This window comes from Bombina bombina, chromosome 4 (genome assembly GCF_027579735.1).
Source record: "Bombina bombina isolate aBomBom1 chromosome 4, aBomBom1.pri, whole genome shotgun sequence".
Taxonomy (NCBI): Eukaryota; Metazoa; Chordata; class Amphibia; order Anura; family Bombinatoridae; genus Bombina; species Bombina bombina.
This window is the reverse complement of record NC_069502.1, coordinates 1,131,289,509-1,131,314,854: the sequence shown is the minus strand read 5'-3', so window position 1 is coordinate 1,131,314,854 and position 25,346 is coordinate 1,131,289,509. Positions and strand designations below refer to the sequence as shown.

The following is a 25,346-nucleotide window of genomic DNA, read 5'->3' as shown; positions in this document are numbered from 1 at the left end:
TAAAATTGCATGCCCTATCTAAATCATGAAAGTTGCAGACTTAGCCCATTTAAATAAACATGTCCTTGAGAACAATAAGCAATGTTTTGAACAAGCAAAACCAGCTATTTAAAATACAAAAAAAACCTAAAGGATCAATTGACCATACTTTTAGTAATCTGCAGCTGGTATAACAGGTAATTAATTGGGAACACTTTAAAGGAATGTAAAGCCAAACATTTTGCTTTTATGATTCAGATAGAACATACAATTTTAAACAACTTTACTATTTACTTCTAATATCAAATGTACTTAATTCTCTTGGTAGCTTTTGTTGAAGGAGCTGCGATGCATTACTGGGAGCTAGCCGAACACATCGGGTGAACCAATTTACAGAGGCACATGCCTGCAGCCACCAAAGAGCAGTTAGCTGCCAGTAGTGCATCTAGGTATGCTTTTCAACAATGGATACCAAAAGGACAAAGCAAATTAGAAAATAATAGTAATAGTAAATTGGAAAGTTGTTTAGAAATGCCTGTTCTATCTGAATCATGAAAGTTTTTTTTGCCTTTTTTGTTCCTTTAACCCTTTTACTACTACTTCTACCCTCACCCCTATACTCACAACATTTTCAACCTCTCCCTCAGCACTGGTATATTTCCCTCATCTCTAAAACATGCACTGGTCACACCTATCCTCAAAAAACCTTCCCTTGATCCAACCTCCCCTTCCAATTACCGCCCTTTTTCCCTACTCCCTCTTGCCTCAAAGCTCCTCGAAAAGCTAGTTTACGCACGTCTATCCCATTTCCTTACACTAAACTCTCTTCTTGACCAACTGCAATCTGGATTTCGTCCCCATCACTCTACAGAAACAGCAATTGTCAAGGTTACCAATGACCTACTTGCAGCAAAATCCAAAGGCCACTTCTCTCTGCTTATCCTCCTTGACCTGTCTGCAGCCTTTGACACTGTTGACCACCATCTTCTGCTCCAAACCCTCCAATCCTTCAGCATCTGTGACACAGCTCTCTTGTGGTTCTCTTCCTATCTGACTAACCGTGCATTTAGTGTAGCCTTCTCCGGAGCATCCTCTGCCCTTGGTCCCCTTCTCTTTTCAATCTACACATCGTCACTAGGTTCCTTAATAAAGTCCCATGGGTTTCAATACCATTTGTATGCCGATGACACCCAAATCTACCTCTCTGCATCAGACCTACCTCCTTCCTTACTAACCCGTGTCACTAACTGTCTTTCTCACATCTCATCTTGGATGTCCTCTCACTACCTTAAGCTAAATCTCTCCAAAACTGAACTCCTTATTTTTCCCCCTTCTTCCAATGTCTCCACCCCCAAAATTTCTATAACTGTTGATAATTCCATCATTACCCCTACCCCACACGCCCGATGTCTTGGGGTCACACTTGACTCAGATCTTTCCTTCACTCCTCACATTCAGTCCTTGGCTAAAGCCTGCCGCTTCCACCTTAAAAACATCGCTAAAATTAGACATTTCCTTACACAAGATACAACCAAGATTTTAATCCACTCTCTCATCCTTTCCCGCCTCGACTACTGCAATTCCGTCCTCTTTGGTCTACCTAGCTGCCGCATAGCTCCTTTACAATCCATTATGAATGCCTCTGCCAGGCTCATATTCCTTACTCGTCGCTCTTCATGTGCTGCACCTCTCTGCCAATCCCTTCACAGGCTTCCTCTTGCCTCTAGGATTAAACATAAAATCCTCACCCTGACATATAAAGCTCTCAACTGCACTGCTCCCCCTACATCTCATAACTTGTCTCTAGATACTCTCCCTCCCGTCCCCTTCGATCAGCTCAGGATCTCCTCCTCTCCTCCTCTCTTGTTACTTCCTCACATTCACGTTTACAGGACTTCTCCAGACTGGCCCCCATCTTGTGGAATTCCCTGCCTCGCTCCATAAGACTCTCCCCTTGTTTTTATAGCTTCAAGCACTCCCTAAAAGCTCTACTATTCAGGGATGCATACAACCAACACTAACCTTCCCTAACGCCATTGCTTTCCCCTTGAACCCCTTAGAATGTAAGCCTATGGGCCCAGCTGTTTACAGATCGCTTCATAAGAGCCGACTACAACAGTGAAACTCTCGGCAGGGCCCTCTACCCACTTGACCCCTACAAAAGCTATCCTGTACACCGACTATGTTTATAGCGCTGTGGAATCTGTTGGCGCTCTACAAATACCTAATAATAATAATGATAATAATACTAAGCCTTTTTCACACATCTGTACTAAGCCAAATTTGAGATTTTTTTGTGGCCTAAATTTAAATGCTATTGTAAGGCATATTTTAGTGAGTGACCCACAAAAATTATATACTTTTTTTTTTCATCAGGCACTACAGATTCAGAATATATCTTTATTATATTTAAATTTCATTGCACGTGAGAAGGCTACAACAAAACATCTAAGAAAAGAAAGTATTTATTTGTGAACATTTTAATAAAAACATTTAAAATAGCCAGATGACCACGGTTGCTACTGTGATCACCTTATAGAATCGTTTTTCAATGGTATTCACATTTGAAAGAAGGTCCCACACAGGCCTTTGGGTGTTGTAATAAAAACTAAAGGGCCCCTTTGTGTCAGAGTAGAAATAAAAGCATATTTTTTTTTTTCTGCTAGGTGATCACTGTCGCCACAGTTAAAAAGAAACTTGTACACTATAGAATAAACTTCATTGGGGGTCTACTATAAGCATTTTACATTTTTAATATGTGTCCCTAAAGATACCTTCCCTAATGAAAACCATGTTGTGTGTGGTTTAACATTTTTATTTATTTGGGGGGGCTTGGTGAGCAAATGAGGGGTCTTGATGTTCTGTAGCAGCTAAGCGAGATCAAGAGGGTTAAATAACCTCCCCTTTCCAGCTCCCTTGTTCCTACTGTGACTCCTCCCCTTTGTGACCTCACGTTTGTGGCCACGTCACCAACACTCCCATTGAAGGCTTGGTAGTGCCATCCACCAAGAGCACATTGTCATGCGCATACAAGCTTTAATGTGCATGAAGATAACGCATAGTCACGTGCATACAGGTTGCAGTGCTCCTAAGCTTACATTCCTGCTTTTTTAAATAACGATACCAAGAGAATGAAGAAAATAGAAGTAAATTAGAAAGTTGCTTAAAATCGCATGCTCTATCTGAATCATGAAAGAACAAAAAATAGGTTTCATATCCCTTTAAGGCCTATCTTCTTAAAAAGTAAACTGATGTATATTATCTTTAAACATTAAAAAAGTGAAAATTACCAAACTTGTGATAAAAATAAGGGTAAGGACAAAAATACCACATTGAAAGATCAGGTAATTTATTTTGTATCTATTTGCAAATACAAGCAAAAATATCAATGATAACTGTACATTTGTAATTTATTGGCATTAATCTTTTGGTGGACTGTGAGCAAGATACAAATTATCCTCCATTGTCTATGAAAATATTATGGACTGTCCTTGTGTATCCTTAATGTGTCAGATGACAGTGACTGAGCCACTGATCAGTCAAGCAGGGAAATTATCCAATTTGGCTTGCAGAATACGGACCAGGTCTAGAACACACATATTTAGATATTACTATTTGTTATGTTGTTGAATGAGACGTCACCATTTTTTAGTCTAATCGAGTGATCACATATATGGCGCAGCAGATAAGTTACCTGCGTATATTTTACACGTCGGCTGCAGTTTTTACTTCCATAAACTAGCAAAGAACTGGCGTCACAAGTCGGTATCACATATGCAGCGCAAGGACTTAAGCGCGCAGAATGGAGATATTTTACTCCATTTTCACCTTGCAACACAAAGGTAGACGCAGCAAGCCTTGAATTGAGTAAAAAAGTACCATAACTCCCTGGAATCTTTAACAAACGCCTAACGTATGCGCAACATCAACTCTTAAACTGCCATCCCCCCACATCGCAATGTCTAATAAACGTATTAACCCTTTATCCGCCAACCCCCCACTACGCAATGTCTGATAAACGTATAAACCCCTAAACCACCATCCCCCACATCGCAAACTACCTAATAAACATATTAACCCCCCACATTGAAACTACAATATAAACCTATTAACCCCTAAACCGCCAACCCCATAACGCAAACACCTAATTAACATATTAACACCTCAACTGCCAACCCCCCACAACACTAAGTATCTAATTAACCTATTAACCCCTTATCTGCCATCCCCTTGCAATGCAAAGTACCTAATAAATGTATTAACCCCTAAACCGCAAACACCTAATTAACCTATTTACCCCCAATCCACCAACCCCCCACAGCACAAACACCTAATTAACTCATTCACCCCTAATCCACCAACCCCCCCACAACGCAAAGTATTAACCTAATAACTAAGCCCCCTAACCTAACACCCTCTAACTTAACCCCAATTAAAAAACACCTATATAAAATTAAAAACATACTAACTAAATTAAAAAATAATAGAAAAATTATTAAAAAAAATGCTAACATTACAAAAAATAACAAACTAAATTATCAAAAATAAAAAAAGTTATTCCTATTCTAATAACCCCGTTTAAAAAAAACAAACAAAAAAACAAAATAAAAAAACCTTAATCTATCAATAAACTTAAAAGGGCCTTTTGTATGGCTTTGCCCTAAATTTATCAGTTCTTTTGCAAGAAATAAAACCAAATACCCCCTAAAATAACAACCCCCCAGCGCCCCAAAATAAAAAAAACCCCTAATCTACCCAATGCCCCGAAAAGGGCATTTGTATGGGCATTGCCCTGAAAAGGACATTCAGCTCTTTTACTGCCCATAAAAATTTTTTAAAAAAACTAATCTAAAAAAAAAATTACAACCTCAAAAAAAAAAAAGAAAACTAACACTAGCCCCAAAATAGGTACTCACCATTGCTGAAGTACGGCGATCCATCTTCTTCCCGGTGGCGGGGAAAGGTCTTTATCCAGGCGGCTCCATCTTCATCCATCGTGGGTCTATCTTCTTGGCGGAGGCGTGAAGGCGGAGCGGTCAGCAGAGCAAAGGTCATTGGCGACACGGAGGTCCTCTTCATGTGAGCCAATAGAATGAGAGCTGCTTACATCCTATTGGCTGATCAGAGAGGAGAGTGTTTAGTGAGCACGCGTAGGAGGCATGTGTGAAGTAGCATTCTGTTTGAGTGCGTTTATGTATGATTATGTTTGTGAGAGTGGGAAGGAGAGTATTTAGTGAGAGTGTTTGTGGGTGGGGGGGTCATGTGTGAAGTACCATTCTGTTTGTGAGTGTGTGGAAAGGAAAGTATTTTGTTAAATGGGGGGTATGTGTGATGTGTATTTTAGCATTATGTATCAGTGTGTTTAGATAGAATTGTTTGTGAGTGTTTTGGATGGAAAGTATTTTGTGAGACTGGGGGTGTATGTGTGAGGTGTATTGTAGCATTATGTATGAGTGTATTTATGTATGTTTGTGAGTGTGCACATTGAAGATTTATTTGCTTACTTATTTCTAGATAAGGTGGAAATTATCAGATTGTCATATACCCTTTGTATTAAACTTTCTCTGCATAGAAACAGGTGTTGCCACTAAACCACAAATAATCTTTCCAAATGTAAGATTTATATTGTGTTATTTTCTAAGTAAGGAAAATACTGTAATGGTTCTGATTGTTAAATATATAAATGAATAAAAAATAGCAAATCAGACCACTACATCACTCGCTGCGGAGGATGCACCCTGAAATTGTTACCCTTCCCTCCTTTCCCATAATCTCCCAAGTTAGTCTCACAAGCTCTGATCAAAATATAGTTCTGTCCTATCTCTAATATGGTTAAGTCTTCCAAAGCAAAATAATGAGCAAAGACGATTGGCTACTCTCAGCAAATATACTCATTGTAAACGTTTTCTTGTTTAGCTGATGTTCTGTTTACATTTATTATTGAGCTTTAATATTAAAGCAAGGCTTGGGCATGTGGTTGCAAGTACATGAGCACTAAACAGGTTTGGGGCAAATAAAACCTATAAAGCAGACACCTCAGGGATACAAAAGACTGTACTAGTTTTATCAGGCAATGGTCCAAGCTCTGGAATGTGGCCCCTTGAACTTTTAAGATATAACCCATACTCAATGCTAAACTACTTTGGGCATGTATGCAGCCTATATTGTAACTGTGCAGTAAACATACTAAATATTCTTCTTTCTCTCAAAGATAAAAAAATATATCCCCTAACATGTCTGCATCAATAACATTCCCCTCAGTAAAAGCTTTTATCGTTTTTATTTTAGTCATTTAGTTGTAATTTGCAAAACCTATAAAATATCCTTATTATTCAAAAAACTGATAAAGAGCCTGAGATTGTGATATATTGTGAAATGTTTTCACTGGTTTCCATCCAGAGCACTGTTACAGGTGAGTGAGCAGTTGCTGCCCCACAAATGTCCATCCTGATTATCCTGTATATCTGTCTTTTTGTTGCTTATTTGAGTGGTGCGGAAGTCCTAAGAGACACAGAGAAGGTAGTTTCACAGAGTTCTATTTATGAGCCAAAAAAGTGAAGTGCTTCTCTCTAAACTGAGGCCGTGAATCAATAGCAACATTCCAAACTTAATTTATTTCACTAAAAAATAACAAACGTGTGAAGACTTATTCAACTGCATTGTAATTAGATTGTTGCAGTAAAGTATTTGCATCTTCTAGGGATAAGTAATTTAGCCCATGATATCACATGACTTTATAGTGAAAGTGGAGCAATGTATTTTACCCCCACCCACCCAAGGGCATTGTTTTCAGTGGTCTCACATGTAGTCTTGTTTATGTGCATATTAATATAATGCAATTATATCTAAGAACAAAGGGGTTTAAATTAGCTTTCTATAGTTTCTTGCAAAGAAAGAATATTCTATCCCAGTGAATATTAAAATGTACTTTGGTGTGAATACTAAACTATTATTATTATGGTGTGAATACTAAACTATTATTATATATATATATATATATATTATTATTATTAAGTATTAATATAAAAAAGAGTAATTCCAAGCTTATTAAAGGGACAGTCTAGAAAAAAATTAAACTTTCATGGTTTAGATAGGGCATGCAATTATAAACAACTTTCTAATTTACTTTTATAATCAAATTTGCTTTGTTCTCTTGGTATTCTTAGTTAAATACTAAACCTAGGTCCTCTTATCTCAGTGCATTTTAACAGTTGTTCACAGCTAGACCGTGCTAGTTCATGTGTGCCATATAGATAAAACTGTGCTCACTCCCGTGGAGATGTTAAAAAGACATGATAACCAAAAAATGTTGTGCATGATTCAGACAGATTATGCAGTATTAATCAAATTTTCTATTTATTTATACAATCAATTTAGCTTAGCTCTCTTCGTATCCTTTATTGATGGAGCAGCAATGCACTACTGGTAGCTAGCTGAACACATTTTAAGCCAATAATGGGCTAGAATACAAGTGGAACGTAATTTATCGCTCCCGCTTGCACGTTAACTTTAAAAGTAGTAAGCTTCTTGCGCATGTCGGGTAGCGCGAGTAAGTAAAACATTTTCACACAAGAGCTAACCCGACTTACTCAAACAGCTGAACTTCGACTATCGTGACCGTGTGAAAATATTCTCCCCATAGACTTCAATGGAGTGCGAGAAATGGAAAAAAAAACTAACACCCTTACCCAAACACCTAACATGCGTTTAACCAAGTGTGCTAACCGAGCATAAAATATAAATATTTCACATTCCAGTGTTCTTCACATGGTAGTAAATGTTCTATTTATTCTTAAATACAAATTTATATATATAATGTTATTTTGTAAAATAAAAATAAATAAATAAATATATATATATATATATATATATATATATATATGAATATCTATTTAAAAATACTTAGAACTTATTCCCTTATGTGAAGAATATTGGAATGTTAAATATTTACACCAGAGACCTCATATCTTTGAGCCCTTATAACTTTTTTAAGCAATTTTTTAATTTTTTTTTTATTATTTGACAGTGTTATTATGAGCGTAACTGTACTTTTAAAGGTATTTTTGATGTGTTTTGTGCAGCTTTTTTGGCAAGCGTAACAGTTAACTATAGCTATGAAGTCCTGCTATCCCAAAGTGCATTAAATTCAATTGCGCTCATGCTAAAGCATTTACTTTCAACTTGTAATATGCACACTTCTTCCGACACATGCAGAGTTGCAATATACCCCTTATCGCTCACATGCAACAGTTAGCTCGCTACTCGTAATCTAGACCAATAAGAGGTATATCAGCGCAGTCACCAATCAGCAGATATCTCCCATCTCCTGAGACTACCTAGCTGTGCTTTTCAGTAAAAGAAACAAAAAAAAACAAAGCAAATAAGATAACAGAAGTTAATTGGAAAGTTGTTTAAAATGTTATGCTCTATCTGAATCATTCATGTTTCTTTTAGTGGAAGGAGTGGGTAAACTGTACTTACGCATTTTGCACACATACAAACATATACAGGTATACCGCGTTCATACAGCGGGTTAGGGACCAGAGCCCCGCTGTAAAGTGAAAACCGCCTTAATGTGAAACAATGTGGTTTTAGCTTTCTTTTCACTTGCCAGTGTGTTAAAAGCTTGAAAACATGTTTGAACTAACATATATTAGGTGTATAATAGCGTTAAGTTTAGTTTAACACTAGCACAGCAAAGTATTCAATTAGTATTTAATAAAAAGTGTACCTGTAAAATAGTGACAATTACTGTAGTAAAATTTGCCAGACTACAATACTGAGACATAAATTGCACTGTAATGTTGTAAACAGGGTGAACAGTGCATAACAAAATAGTTCCAGTCACTTTTCTTGCAATCTCACAATGAGTACAGAACTGTTTCAAAATCCTTGGAGGTTGAACTTCAGCTCCACAAAGTATTGTATTAGCGAAGCGCTGTAAAGTGAAGTGCTGTAAAGTTAGGTATACCTGTACTCACACTCAGATACACATACTCATGCACCCACACACATACAAACATAGACTCATGCATAAAATAAACATGCACTCACAGACACAGAGATACATATACACATACAAATATTTTCACACGTATACAAACATGCATATCAAATACAAACACACACTCTCATACAAAGACACATGCACTGACACACAAAACAAACACACACATTTTCATGCAAAGACACATGCACTGACACACAATACAAACACACACTCTTATACAAAGACACATGCACTGACACACAATACAAACACACACACACATTTTAATACAAAGACACATGCACTGACACACAATACAAACACACACTCACATGCTCTCATACAAAGACACATGCACTGACACACAATACAAACACACACTTACACACTCTCATACAAAGACACATACACTGACACACAATACAAACACACACTCTCATACAAAGACACATGCAGTGACACACAATATAATCACATACTCACACACTCTCATACAAAGACACATGCACTGACATACAATGCAAACACACACATACTCTCATACAAAAACACATGCACTGACACAATACAAACACATACTTACACACTCTCATACAAAGACACATGCACTGACACACAATACAAACACACACTCACACACTCTCATACAAAGACACATGCACTGACACACAATACAAATACACACTCACACACTATCATACAAAGACACATGCACTGACACACAATACAAACTCACACTCACACACTCTCATACAAAGACACATGCACTGACACACAATACAAACACACACTCACACTCACACTCACACACTCTCATACAAAGAAACATGCACTGACACATAAAACAAACACACACTCACACACTCTCATACAAAGACACATGCACTGACACACAATACAAACACACACTCACACACTCTCATACAAAGACATATGCACTGGCACAATACAAACACACACTTACACACTCTCATACAAAAACACATGCAATGACACAATACAAGCACACACTCACACACTTTCATACAAAGACACATGCACTGACACAATACAAGCACACACACACACTTTCATACAAAGACGCATGCTCTGACACACAATACAAACACACACTCATACATAAACATGCACTGACACACAATACAAACACACACAGTCACACACTCTCATACAAAGACACATGCACTGACACACAATAGAAACACACACTCACACTCTCATTCAAAGACACATGCACTGACAAAATACAAACACACTCACACACTCTTATAGAAAGACACATAAACTGACACACAATACAAACACAGACTCACGCACTCTCATACAAAGACACATGCACTGACACACAATACACACACTCACACACTCTCATACAAAGATGCATGCACTGACACACAATACAAACACACTCACACACTCTCATACAAAGACACATGCACTGACACACAATACAAACACCCACTCTCATACAAAGACACATGCACTGACACACAATACAAACACACACTCACACACTCTCATACAAAGACACATGCACTGACACAATACAAACACACACTCACACACAGATACATATATACATACCCATGCACTCACACCCAATACAATCATACTTTGACTCACACACTTTCACATACACATACATGCACTCACACACAATACAAACATACCCCCACAAACACACACATATTCACACTCATGCACTCTCACACAATGCAAACATACATTCACTGACACACTCTCACATACACAGACATGCACTCACACACAATACAAACATACATTCACCCACACACACACTCTCACATACACAGACATGCACTCACACACAATACAAACATACATTCACTCATACACACACATGTATACAAACACACACACGTATACAAACACACGCACGTATACAAACATGCATATCAAATACAAACACACACTCTCATACAAAGACACATGCACTGACACACAAAACAAACACACACATTTTCATGCAAAGACACATGCACTGACACACAATACAAACACACACTCTTATACAAAGACACATGTACTGACACACAATACAAACACACACACACATTTTAATACAAAGACACATGCACTGACACACAATACAAACACACACTCACATGCTCTCATACAAAGACACATGCACTGACACACAATACAAACACACACTTACACACTCTCATACAAAGACACATACACTGACACAAAATACAAACACACACTCTCATACAAAGACACATGCAGTGACACACAATATAATCACATACTCACACACTCTCATACAAAGACACATGCACTGACATACAATGCAAACACACACATACTCTCATACAAAAACACATGCACTGACACAATACAAACACACACACACTCTCATACAAAGACACATGCACTGACACACAATACAAACACACACTCACACACTCTCATACAAAGACACATGCACTGACACACAATACAAACACACACTCACACACTATCATACAAAGACACATGCACTGACACACAATACAAACTCACACTCACACACTCTCATACAAAGACACATGCACTGACACACAATACAAACACACACTCACACTCACACTCACACACTCTCATACAAAGAAACATGCACTGACACATAAAACAAACACACACTCACACACTCTCATACAAAGACACATGCACTGACACACAATACAAACAAACACACACTCACACACTCTCATACAAAGACATATGCACTGACACAATACAAACACACACTTACACACTCTCATACAAAAACACATGCAATGACACAATACAAGCACACACTCACACACTTTCATACAAAGACACATGCACTGACACAATACAAGCACACACACACACTTTCATACAAAGACGCATGCTCTGACACACAATACAAACACACACTCATACAGAAACATGCACTGACACACAATACAAACACAAACAGTCACACACTCTCATACAAAGACACATGCACTGACACACAATAGAAACACACACTCACACTCTCATACAAAGACACATACACTGACACACAATACAAACACACACTCTCATACAAAGACACATGCAGTGACACACAATATAATCACATACTCACACACTCTCATACAAAGACACATGCACTGACATACAATGCAAACACACACATACTCTCATACAAAACACATGCACTGACACAATACAAACACACACTTACACACTCTCATACAAAGACACATGCACTGACACACAATACAAACACACACTCACACACTCTCATACAAAGACACATGCACTGACACACAATACAAACACACACTCACACACTATCATACAAAGACACATGCACTGACACACAATACAAACTCACACTCACACACTCTCATACAAAGACACATGCACTGACACACAATACAAACACACACTCACACTCACACACTCTCATACAAAGAAACATGCACTGACACATAAAACAAACACACACTCACACACTCTCATACAAAGACACATGCACTGACACACAATACAAACACACACTCACACACTCTCATACAAAGACATATGCACTGACACAATACAAACACACACTTACACACTCTCATACAAAAACATATGCAATGACACAATACAAGCACACACTCACACACTTTCATACAAAGACACATTCACTGACACAATACAAGCACACACACACACTTTCATACAAAGACGCATGCTCTGACACACAATACAAACACACACTCATACAGAAACATGCACTGACACACAATACAAACACACACAGTCACACACTCTCATACAAAGACACATGCACTGACACACAATAGAAACACACACTCACACTCTCATACAAAGACACATGCACTGACAAAATACAAACACACTCACACACTCTTATAGAAAGACACATAAACTGACACACAATACAAACACAGACTCACGCACTCTCATACAAAGACACATGCACTGACACACAATACACACACTCACACACTCTCATACAAAGATGCATGCACTGACACACAATACAAACACACTCACACACTCTCATACAAAGACACATGCACTGACACACAATACAAACACCCACTCTCATACAAAGACACATGCACTGACACACAATACAAACACACACTCACACACTCTCATACAAAGACACATGCACTGACACAATACAAACACACACTCACACACAGATACATATATACATACCCATGCACTCACACCCAATACAATCATACTTTGACTCACACACTTTCACATACACATACATGCACTCACACACAATACAAACATACCCCCACAAACACACACATATTGACACTCATGCACTCTCACACAATGCAAACATACATTCACTGACACACTCTCACATACACAGACATGCACTCACACACAATACAAACATACATTCACCCACACACACACTCTCACATACACAGACATGCACTCACACACAATACAAACATACATTCACTCATACACACACTCTCACACACACAGACATGCACTCTCACCTGGTTGCCGCCACACACGCTTGACACCATCTGAACGAAATAAGTTTATCTTGGTCTCATCGGACCACAGGACATGGTTCCAGTAATCCATGTTCTTAGTCTGCTTGTCTTTAGCAAACTGTTTACTGGCTTTATTGTGCATCATCTTTAGAAGAGGCTTCCTTCTGGGACGACAGCCATGCAGACCAATTTGATGCAGTGTGCGGCGTATGGTCTGGGCACTGACAGGCTGATCCCCACCCCTTCAACTTCTGCAGCAATGCTGGCAGCACTCATATGTCTATTTCCCAAAGACAACCTCTGGATATAATACTGAACACGTGCACTCAACTTCTTTGGTTGACCATGGCGAGGCCTGTTCTGAGTGGAACCTTTCCTGTGAAACCACTGTATGGTCTTGCCCACCGTGCTGCAGCTCAGTTTCAGGGTCTTGGCAATCTTCTTATAGCCAAGGACATCTTTATGTAGAGCAACAATTCTTTTTTTCAGATCCACAGAGAGTTCTTTGCCATGAGGTGCCATGTTGAGCTTCCAGTGACCAATATGAAAGAGTGTGAGAGCGATAACATCAAATTTAACACACCTGCTTCCCATTCACACCTGAGACCTTGTAACACTAACGAGTCACATGACATCCGGTAGGGAAAATGGCTATTTGGGCCCAATTTGGACATTTCCACTTAGGGGTGTACTCACTTTTGTTGCCAACTGTTTAGACATTAATGGCAGTGTGTTGAGTTATTTTGAGGGGACAGCAAATTTGCACTGTTATACAGGCTGTACACTCACTACTTGACATTGTAGCAAAGTGTAATTTCTTCAGTGTTGTCACATGAAGAAATATAATAAAATATTTTAAAAAATGTGAGGGGTGTACTCACTTTTGTGAGATACTGTATATACATATACAAATAATTACTTAGAAACATATACATACACTCTCAAATACATACACATACAAACTTACACACACACATATATTAACACACATACATTGTTCAGACTTTGATCGGGTCTACAAAAAACACAAGCATCTTACTTATAAAGTTACCCATTTATAAAAACAGTTTATAGTAAGCTATTGAATGCTCGGACAGTCAAAAGAAGAAATAGGTTGTTTTTAATCACCTTTGTAGTTTATCATGGTGAAGCATAATATATACCTTGTACTCAATCTTACGGTTTAAATTGGCTGCAATACAAACCAACAGTTTATGGCATAATAGTGAACCACTTAATTATTTAGTTTAGCTGACAAATAAATGTATAATGCATTTGCTGTGATGAGAAGAAATGTTAGTATAATGAATGCATAATAAAGATTTGTTAATAAATGTGGCTAAGCGATTAATATTAATATATATGATAGAAATATTATATCTAGACTTGCATATGTAGAAACCTTAAAATTCAGGATAGTTACAGCACTGAAATATAGCTGAAACTATTTTATATTAACTCAGTATGAAACCTTGACAGTCTCTGCCTTCCAGGTAGTGTGTGCATTTGGAAATATATCTCCATTTAAATGTAGATCTGCAGTTTTCTCTAGAGGGTAGTTGGTGAATCTTTTGATTGAGCCTCTTCTTAGTAGAAAAAATAGCTGAAGATTTCCCAGTGAACAAGAGATCCTTTAAGCCATTTCTGAAAATAATGATTTTAGGGTTCATAATATTATGATTTTTATAGTGACTTTAAATCTTTTATGGACCAATAATGCAGAGGTTTGCAGAAATCCTTATTTTTGACATACATTTTTTTTTTTAAGAATAATTCTTTTAATTTTGTAGCATTTTAGCTGGTGGAGGGTTATGCATAGTACTGAAAGCATTACTGTAGAATACCAATAGTAATAATAATCAATAATAATAATAATAATAATTTTTATTTCATTAAAGGGACAGTCAAGTCTAAAAAAAACTTTAATGATTCAAATAGGTCATGTAATTTTAAACAACTTTCCAATTTACTTTTATCACCAATTTTGCTTTGCTCTCTTGGTGTTCTTAGTTGAAAGCTAAACCTTGGAGGTTTACGTGCTAATTTCTTAGAGCTTGAAAGCCGCCTGTAATCTGAATGCATTTTGACAGTTTTTTACCACTAGAGGGCATTAGTTCATGTGTTTCATATAGATTACATTGAGCTCATGCACGTGAATTTACCTAGGAGTGAGCAATGATTGGCTAAAATGCAAGTCTGTCAAAAGAACTGAAATAATAGGGCAGTTTGCAGAGGCTTAGATACAAGGTAATTACAGAGGAAAATGTGTATTATTATAACTGTGTTGGTTATGCAAAACTGGGGAATGGGTAATAAAGGGATTATCTATCTTTTTAAACAACAAAAATTCTGGCGTTGACTGTTCCTTTAAGGAAGTTAGCTAAAGCTCCATGTCTTCACAGTGAATCACTATCTATCTATCTATCTATCTATCTATCTATCTATCTATCTATCTATCTATCTATGTATGTTCTGTAATCCATGCACTCCAACCTTACTGATTATTCTATTTCGCCCGGTTGTCTCGTCAGATAATTTTCATACACATCAATACGATATAGAGGGCACTCACAGGTCTTGATAATTTTTATGATTTTATTCATGCAACAATTACATAATTCAAGTCAACGTTTCTGCTCCACACATGGGCCTTTTTCAAGACAATCTTGTTTGTTTGTTTGGCATGTTCAAATCGTCATTTCAACACGCCATTGTTTGCATTGTGCACGCATTCCTTTTTGAAGTAGGTAGAAACCTCATATAAGTCTTAAGGGATATTTCACCTTATAGATACCCTTTTCCTTTTCTATTAGTATAAGTTCACACCTACAGATATCCAAATATAAGTGAGGACAAAAAGATGAAATATCCCACAGTATACACAATGGAGTTTGTCAAAACAAAGTGAGTACCTTTTCAAACCTGCACATACACTTATTTAGTATCCGGGTCTTATCAGAGCCTACTCACCCCTAAGAAATCCAAAGATTTTGCGTTACCAAAGGCAGGAACAACTTTTCACTCCTCCTATCATGCAGCTCTTGTTAGCCGTGAGAGGAAGCAGAGTATCCAGGTATCCGTATGCCTTATGGGGCTGAGAAATTGCTCAGCACAATCTGGCCTTCTGTGTTAGCTTCTGTCTTGAAATCAGTGTGCGGCAATGAGCTGTAAGGAGGTGTAGGTGTATCAGCATGGGAGGAGGGGTGGAGGCTTTCTTCGCCCAGTGCAGGTGTAGATACTCACAGCAAGAGAGATACAGCAAGTACCAAATGGCTGGTAATAGTCACAGGAAAAGAGAGAGAGAAGGCGGTCTTGCTGATAAAAAGTTCCTTTATTGCAACATCAAAGTTAAAAAATCCATGCAGATTCAAAGTGCAAAGAGAGGGTGAAAGCACTAGATGGTTGACATGTTTCGGCCGTGGGTTATGATTAAGGCCCACGGCGGAAACATGTCAACCGTCTAGTGCTTTTACCCCCTCTTTGCACTTTGAATGCACACTCTCTCTTTTCCTGTAAGTTCACACCTAGACAAGCATGAATTTGTTTGAAGAACAGATGGAAGACATGCACAAAATCAATGGTATATGAAAGGTTGGACCTTCATTTGGTTTAGCTTAGACTAGGAAGGAATGGATTTATTGGTTGGCATAAATTGTGTTTTCTGTCACACTCCTTTTAAAACATATTCAGGACTGGTGGGTAAGTCCAAATGCTAACCATTTGAGTGGGTCAATAGCATACTCTTTACAGTGTCTGAGAAACAGCTATCTAAACGTTCAAATAACTTTTAGCATGAATGCAAAGAAAGTCATTTTTCCTCAGATGGATGGCCCATGAAGAGGCACTAGCATTTATAGAACAAACCCAAAGTCTGAAAGGTGGAAACTTCATTTTGAGATCATTAACAATATGGAATGCAAAACTAATCACAATGGTCAAAGACATTTTGAATGCACTTTATTTTTCTGACACCAGACCATGAATTTGCAGATTGGAAATAGTACTTAAGAGCACTGACGTCATCAGGTATATGAAGAAAAGAATGTTAATTAATCCTGAAATTCCGACAAAGTAAAGGTGCTATGATCTCAGAACTGATACTCCTAGAGGAACCAGTGAGTGTTTCCCCAGAATCAACAGGGAAAGTAGCAAGATAAATCAGATAATGGAGGTGAGGAGTGGTAAAGAAAAGGCATTTTGCTTTGAAACTAGCCAATTACTCACAAAATCACTGGTATAATGTTCTTAAAAGTCAACCTAAAAGAAACTAAAATAATTTAGAAACTTTCATTCGTTTTCTTTTTATTTCTCATTTTACAGTATACAAAGACAAAAAGAAAAGCAACTAAGAACTATTTCAGAACAAAAAATATACTGAGATAACATAGCAGGTACCAAAAGTCCAAAATGCAGAGCGTGTCTTCAAGAACTCAGCATTGAGAGTAAAGAGTAACCTGATAGCATCCCAGAAATTGGCTAATCATCGATGAGAAGATTAAAAGTAAAGTTGTAAAATCAAACTGAACATAATAACACAAACAAACAAAAAGAAATGTAAACAGTAAACATATACGTAAATAAAATCCTCCTTGTGTGTGTCCTTATTACTACGAAATTGATAACTTGCCCTGTCTTGGAATCTATGGTAGAGGGAAATTTGGCATTCTGGGTAATATTCAACAAGTAAGATTTCCACAATTTACAAACTTTCAATCCTATATTTCTGTCCATAACGGTTGATTTTGATGGACAGCTAATATTTTTTTAATCTCTACTGTTATATTACTGTGTAATCCCTTTCTGACACCAAAATGATGGACAGATGAAAACTATTATACCACCTTGCTTTAAACAATGTAAGATCACATAATATTTATGATATATAATCTTCAAAATATTCTAAATACTCAGGCAGAATTAAAGAACAAACCCAGATTAGAAAACCCAACTATTCACCTTTGGGAAAATAAAAGATTCCTGGTGTCCACAGGAAAGGTTTCATATAGCAGGTGTGAGATTTAGCAGAATACAAAGAGAGCAAAGCAATTTTGATAATACAAGTTACTTGTTATGTTTTCTAACAATGGGGTTGATTCCAATCTTTCTGATTTGCATTTTTTTTTTTTAAACTGGAACGGATGTTCCTTAAAGGGACACTGAACCCAATTTTTTTCTTTCATGATTCAGATAGAGCATGCAATTTTAAGCAACTTTCTAATTTACTTTTATTATCAATTTTTCTTCGTTCTGTGGCTGTCTTTATTTGAAAAAGAAGGCATCTAAACTAAGGAGTCAGCAAATTTTTGGTTCAGAACCATGGAGAGCACTTGTTTATTAGTGCTGTCCAATCAGCAAGGACAACCCAGGTTGTTCAACAAAAATGGGCCGGCATCTATACTTACATTCTTGCTTTTCAAATAAAGATACAAAGAGAATAAAGAAAATTTGATAATAGGAGAAAGTTGCTTAAAATTGCATGCTCTATCTGAGTCACGAAAGAAAACATTTGGGTTCAGTGTCCCTTTAACAGTCAAAAACAGCTGAGCTGGATAACAACCATTAGATGTGATATCTTTATTTTCCCACAACCACTCCTTGAGCTACTGATAATTATCCAAATGGGTTAATTTGAGGTGTATTCATGTTCCATACACCTGGGCAAATGTTTAGCAGTATATTAAAGGGATACTAAACCCAATTTTTTTCTTTCATGATTCAGTAAGAGCATGCAATTTTAAGCAACTTTCTGATGTACCCCTGTTATCAAATCTTCTTCGTTCTTTTGCCATCTTTATTTAAAAAGCAGGAATGTAAATCTTAGGAGCTGGCCCATTTTAGGTTCAGCACCCTAGATAGCACTTGCTTATTGGTTACTAATTTAGCCACCAATAAGCAAGTGCTATCCAAGGTGCTGAACCTAAAATTGGCCGGTTTCTTAGCTTTACATTCCTGCTTTTTAAATAAAGATAGCAAGAGAACAAAAACAAAATTGATAATAGGAGTAAATTAGAATGTTGCTTAGAATTGCATGCTCTATCTGAATCATTAAAGAAACAAATTGAGTTTAGTATCCCTTTAAGTCTAGTACATTCCAAAAGTCTACACACCCCTGTTAAAATGTCAGGTTTCTGTGATGTAAAAAAATTAGACAAAGATAAATCATTTCAGAACTTTTTTTACCTTTAATGTGACCTATAAACTACACAACTCAATTGAAAAACAAACTGATATCTTTAAGGTGGAGGGAAGTAAACAAAAAAAATAAATAATGTGGTTGCATAAGTGGGGATGTAGCTGTGTTCAGAATTAAGCAATCACATTCAAAATCATGTTAAATAGGAGTCAGTACACACCTGCCATAATTTAAAGTGCCTCTGATTAACCTCAAATAAAGTTCTGCTGTTCTAGTAGGTCTTTCCTGACATTTTCTTAGTCGCATCCTACACAAAAGCCATGGTCCGCAGAGAGCTTCTAAAGCATCAGAGGGATCTCATTGTTAAAAGGTATCAGCCAGGAGAAGGGTACAAAAGAATTTCCAAGGCATTAGATATACCATGGAACACAGTGAAGACAGTCATCATCAAGTGGAGAACATATGGCACAACAATGACATTACCAAGAACTGGATGTCCCTCCAAAATTGATGAAAAGACGAGAAAAAAACTGGTCTGGGAGGCTACCAAGAGGCCTACAGCAACATTAAAGGAGCTGCAGGAATATCTGGCAAGTACTGGCTGTGTGGTACATGTGAAAACAATTTCCCGTATTCTTCATATGTTTGGGTTTTGGGGTAGACGGCAAGATGGAAGCCTTTTCTTACAAAGAAAAACATCCAGGCCCAGCTAAATTTAGTAAAAACACATCTGAAGTCTCCCAAAAGCATGTGAGAAAAGGTGTTATGGTCTGATGAAACCAAGGTTGAACTTTTTGGCAATAATTCCAAAAGATATGTTTGGTGCAAAAACAACACTGCATATCACCAAAAGTGCACCATACTCACAGTGAAACATAGAGATGACAGCATCATGCTTTGGGGCTGTTTTTCTTCAGCTGGAACTGGGGCCTTATTCAAGGTAGAGGGAATTATGAACAGTTCCAAATACCAGTCAATATTGGCACAAAACCTTCAGGCTTCTTCTAGAAAACTGAACATGAAGAGGAACTTCATCTTTCAGCATGACAACGACCCAAAGCATACATCCAAATCAACAAAGGAATGGCTTCACCAGAAGAAGATTAAAGTTTTGGATTGGCCTAGCCAGAGCCCAGACCTGAATCCAATCGAAAATCTGTGGGGTGATCTGAAGTGGGCTGTGCACAGGAGATGCCCTCGCAATCTGACAGATTTGGAGTGTTTTTGCAAAGAAGAGTGGGCAAATCTTGCCAAGTCAAGATGTGCCATGCTGAAAAACTCATACCCAAAAAGACTGAGTGCTGTAATAAAATCAAAAGTTGCTTCAACAAAGTATTAGTTTACACTTATGCAACCATATTTTATTTTTTTATTTTTACTTCCCTTCACCTAAAAGATTTCAGTTTGTTTTTCAATTGAGTTGCATAATTTATAGGTCACATTAAAGGTGGAAAAAGTTCTGAAATGATTTATCTTTGTCTCATTTTTTTACATCACAGAAACCTGACATTTTAACAGGGGTGTGTAGACTTTTTATATCCACTGTGTATATATATAGTTTATAAAATTTACGGAATCTTAGTCAACAAAAGATATATTTTTCTTTATAAATTTTAAATTATATTTTTTATCTTTGCCCAAAAATTCAGCTTTGTGATGACACTGAAGTTGCATGCAATTCAAGTTTTAAAAAACATCTAATAATATTCAATTAAACAGCTAGACAAAAGCCAGTGAGCAATAGATAATTCTTTAGAAGATTTTAGTGTCCATTATCTCATAGCATCTTCTGCATAAATAAAAGAAAAGGTTACCCCTTTGTGCAATACCTGTGACACCAGTGTTATTTGATAGATGTCTTATTTTGCCTTTTTGGCACATTTTCTTTCAATTTGTATGTCAGCATGGGCACAGTCCCCTGTGGTAACGTAAATGTAGGGGAAAAGGAATTGTATTTTTTTTTTCAAACAGCTCTCCTGATGGGGAATCCAGTGGCAGTTCCTTTGAAGCGTATGTAATTGATTATCATAAATTTATTTTAAAAAGGAGACATAACAAGGAATCCAACATGATGTTTTAGAATATATCTGCTGCCCGCAATGTTCTTGAGGGAAATGTAAGGTTGCAGAAATCATTTCATGCCCTGTGTGTTTTTGAACATAAATCAAAGAAATTGTTGGGGAGTTATAGATGTTCTTAGAAATGCTTGTATAATAAACAGAGGCAGCATATTTTTACTTAGCTATTTTGTGCTGGTTGAAAAATGAATGTGATGTTTCTTTCTAACAATTTTATATTATCATTGGAAAATGCCTTATTGTTGTCTATAAAGATGTGCCACGGTGTGTGTGCAATTTTGTATTATAAAGATCTTTGTCAATAAATGAGCTTGTATTTTAGGTACTAATATAGATTATTCATGTATGTAGCTCTCTATTGATCTTAAGACACCAGTTTGTGGCTGTAAATGAATAAAATGTTGTCTTGACAATATATCAGCATAAAAGAATATTTTACTTTATTAAAAAAATCTTCAATTCATTACTGTATGTTAACTTTTTATATATTTTAATGAAAACAATTGCTAATATTCATATACAGCCAGTGTTTAAATAAATGAGAATTATAATTTGAAATACTTATTTTGTTCAGAAACTTTCAGGTGAGGGTTGTTGTTGCACAGCTAATTAAATACTTGTGAACCTAAAAGCTGTTGCACAGCTAATTAAATACTTGTGAACCTAAAAGCGTGGACAGATAATTTGTCCCCAGTTAGTCATCTTTTATCAGCTTTGGATCAGACCTCATTATTATTTCTTGGACAACATAGACAATCTTAGGGCCATATTGCAAGTCACCCGCAAAATAACACTAACTGTGCTCAAAGTAAAAATTATCGTAGCCAGGTTAGCGTGCATATTACTAGTTGAAAGTAAAAAGTTAGTGTGTGAGCAAAAGACCAAACCACACTAACGTTAGGAATTTGGCTGCTGCAACTGCGCTTACTTCTTCTCCCCATAAACTTCTATGGGGCAGCTGTAAAAAAAGCCTAACAGTTATCGCTTGCACGCTAACCCGACACTGCGTTAGACCAACTGTTCTAAATGCAAAGAGAGTTATGAATACTTTACATTCCAATGTTCTTCACATAGGATAAAATGTTCTTTTTATTTTAAAAGATATATTTCTATGTATATCTGATTATTTTATTGAAATATATATATATATATATATATATATATATATATATATATATATATACTGTATATATATATATATATATATATATATATACAACTATATGAATATATACACATATAGATATACTATATATTTTTATGCAGATAGATATATATATATATATATATATATATATATATATATATATATATATATACAACTATATGAATATATACACATATAGATATATAGATATACTATATATTTTTATGCACATATATATATATATATATATATATATATTTTCGATATAAAGAACATTGGAATTTCAAGTATTTCTATGCAAAACACATTAAAACACATCACACATGAATACAAATGATATTGCATGTTTCAAGGTACAGGTATTTAACTGGGAAGACTTCAAAAGTGTATATATTGGCATGTATATACATGTGTTTTTTTTATATATGTGTACATATTTATTTATGTGTGCACATACATATTTACACATATAAACATATAAATATACACATGCATACACATATATTTACTGTATATACACACACACACATTTGAGCCCTTTCTAATCAAACACTTTGCCATTTATCCCTTTTAACTCTATTAAAAACTTTTTACTAATATTAATATGATATATTTTTTATTAAAAAGTGTACATTTGTATGAAATACTTTATTTTAATATTTTTTACATGTGTTTTGTGCATCTTTTTTTTTTTTTTTTTAACCATTACAGTCTCAGTCAAGCCTGAAGTCGCTCTAAATATTCTAGTGCAGTTTCGGTTTGTGGTTGAACATAAACTATAGCTTTCAACTTGTTATACCAGCGCAAATTAGCACAGCCACGATATCCATTGAAAGTATAGGCTGGGCTAGAGCGAAGTTAGCCGCTCTAACCCTTCTGTGGTTAACGCGCATTACCATGGACTTATTAACTGCTTATTAACATCTATGTTGCAGTGTTTAGTAAAGCAAAGAACTATTTAATATAGATTTACCCAAATTTAGAATTTCATTTCTACATATGTAAAGTTCAGTGCCTGATTTTCGTATTGAAAGAGATAAAAAAGTAACTATCTAATTTCCTTTAAAGGCTAGATTTATCAGTTTTGTGATGGACAAGGTTGTGAACTTGTCCACATTTCATCTCACATTGTGGGGTGCTCGTGCAATGGCACCCCCTGCTCGCATGCTAAAAATTGCACAACAGCATGGCCTATGATTTACCCTGGTCAAATAAGTCCTGGGTGATTTCCATACACAAACTCTAAGTTTAAATCGTTGCTTCATAAATATCAGATGTGGACTTTCACATCATGTTAAATCTAGCCCTAGATTTAGCCAAGGGATTAAGCAACATTTAAGTTATTATATGTAAGGCTTAATAAAATATATGTAATCTCAAACGCAAAAAAAACATTAAAGGGACATTATTAAACTTTCAGGATTTAAATAGGGCATATTTAAAACCTTCCAATTGACTTTTATCATCAAATTTGCTTTGTCCTCTTGGTATTCTTTGTAGAAAGCTAAACCTAGGTAGGCGCTTATCTTAGTGCATTTTGACAGTTTTCCGCAATTAGACAGTGCTAGTTCATGTGTATCATATAGATAAACATTGTGCTCACTCCAGTGGAGTTATTTATGAGTCAACAATGATTGGCTAAAATGTATGTCTGTCAAATTAACTGTGATAACGGGGCAGTCTGTAGAGTCTTAGATACAAGATAATCGCAGAGGTAAAATGTATATTAATATAACAGAGTTAGTTATGCAAAACTAGAGAATCTTATAATATAAAAGGCCAAGTGTAGAGACAGTGCTAGGACAAACACACCTGGCCTTACACAAACAAACCTGATCTGCTGTCCGGAGGGAGTGGGCGGGCCGGGCAGAGTGGGTGGGGCCGGGGTGCGGCAGGCATGACACGGGCGTGGTGGGGGGTGATCGGGGCGTACCACAGTTTATGTTCTTAACCACATGTAACAAAGATAGGAAACTATCCAACTAACTTTATGAAAAAGGGGTTTACAAATGTTTCAGCATTTTCTTTAAAAGTATTGATATTGGCAAATGTGCTTGTTTTAAAAATATTGAATGTAACAATCAAATATTTAGTATTGGAATGCTGATACTCATGGAGTTTAATCAAAACCTAAAGCAAAATTCAATAAGCATAACGAAATATGCAAATATTCAAATGCAACATTCAATATTTAAATCTTAGCATTTATCCTATAAAAACGCTTACATCTTTGTATGTAAGCTTTAAAAAAAAATACATTTGCTTGTTCAGATCTTTACAATTTCTAACATTGATGTTTTGATTTTTTAATTGTAAATACATTTTGTATATTTAATTGTAATCTTATGAATTTATTTACAAATAGTATATAAATTATACAAATAAATATTGTTCATGTTCTACATTCTATAACTTTTAAACTTGTTAAGCTGAACTCTAAAAGGATGTATTGTTCCAGATAAACACACATACACACACATATGTATATATATTGCTGATTAATGAGTTTCTTACATTC

General features: G+C 36.2%; 1 long non-coding RNA gene across 1 annotated transcript in view; it reads left to right on the top strand.

The window, feature by feature from the left end:
• The window catches only part of LOC128655793 (uncharacterized), a 31,656-nt gene extending 13,603 nt beyond the window's left edge, over positions 1 to 18,053 (top strand). The window contains exon 2 of the long non-coding RNA XR_008401907.1: positions 17,791 to 18,053. This is a non-coding gene — a long non-coding RNA (uncharacterized LOC128655793). The remainder of the gene's footprint in view (positions 1 to 17,790) is intronic.
• Positions 18,054 to 25,346: the final 7,293 nt, after the last annotated feature.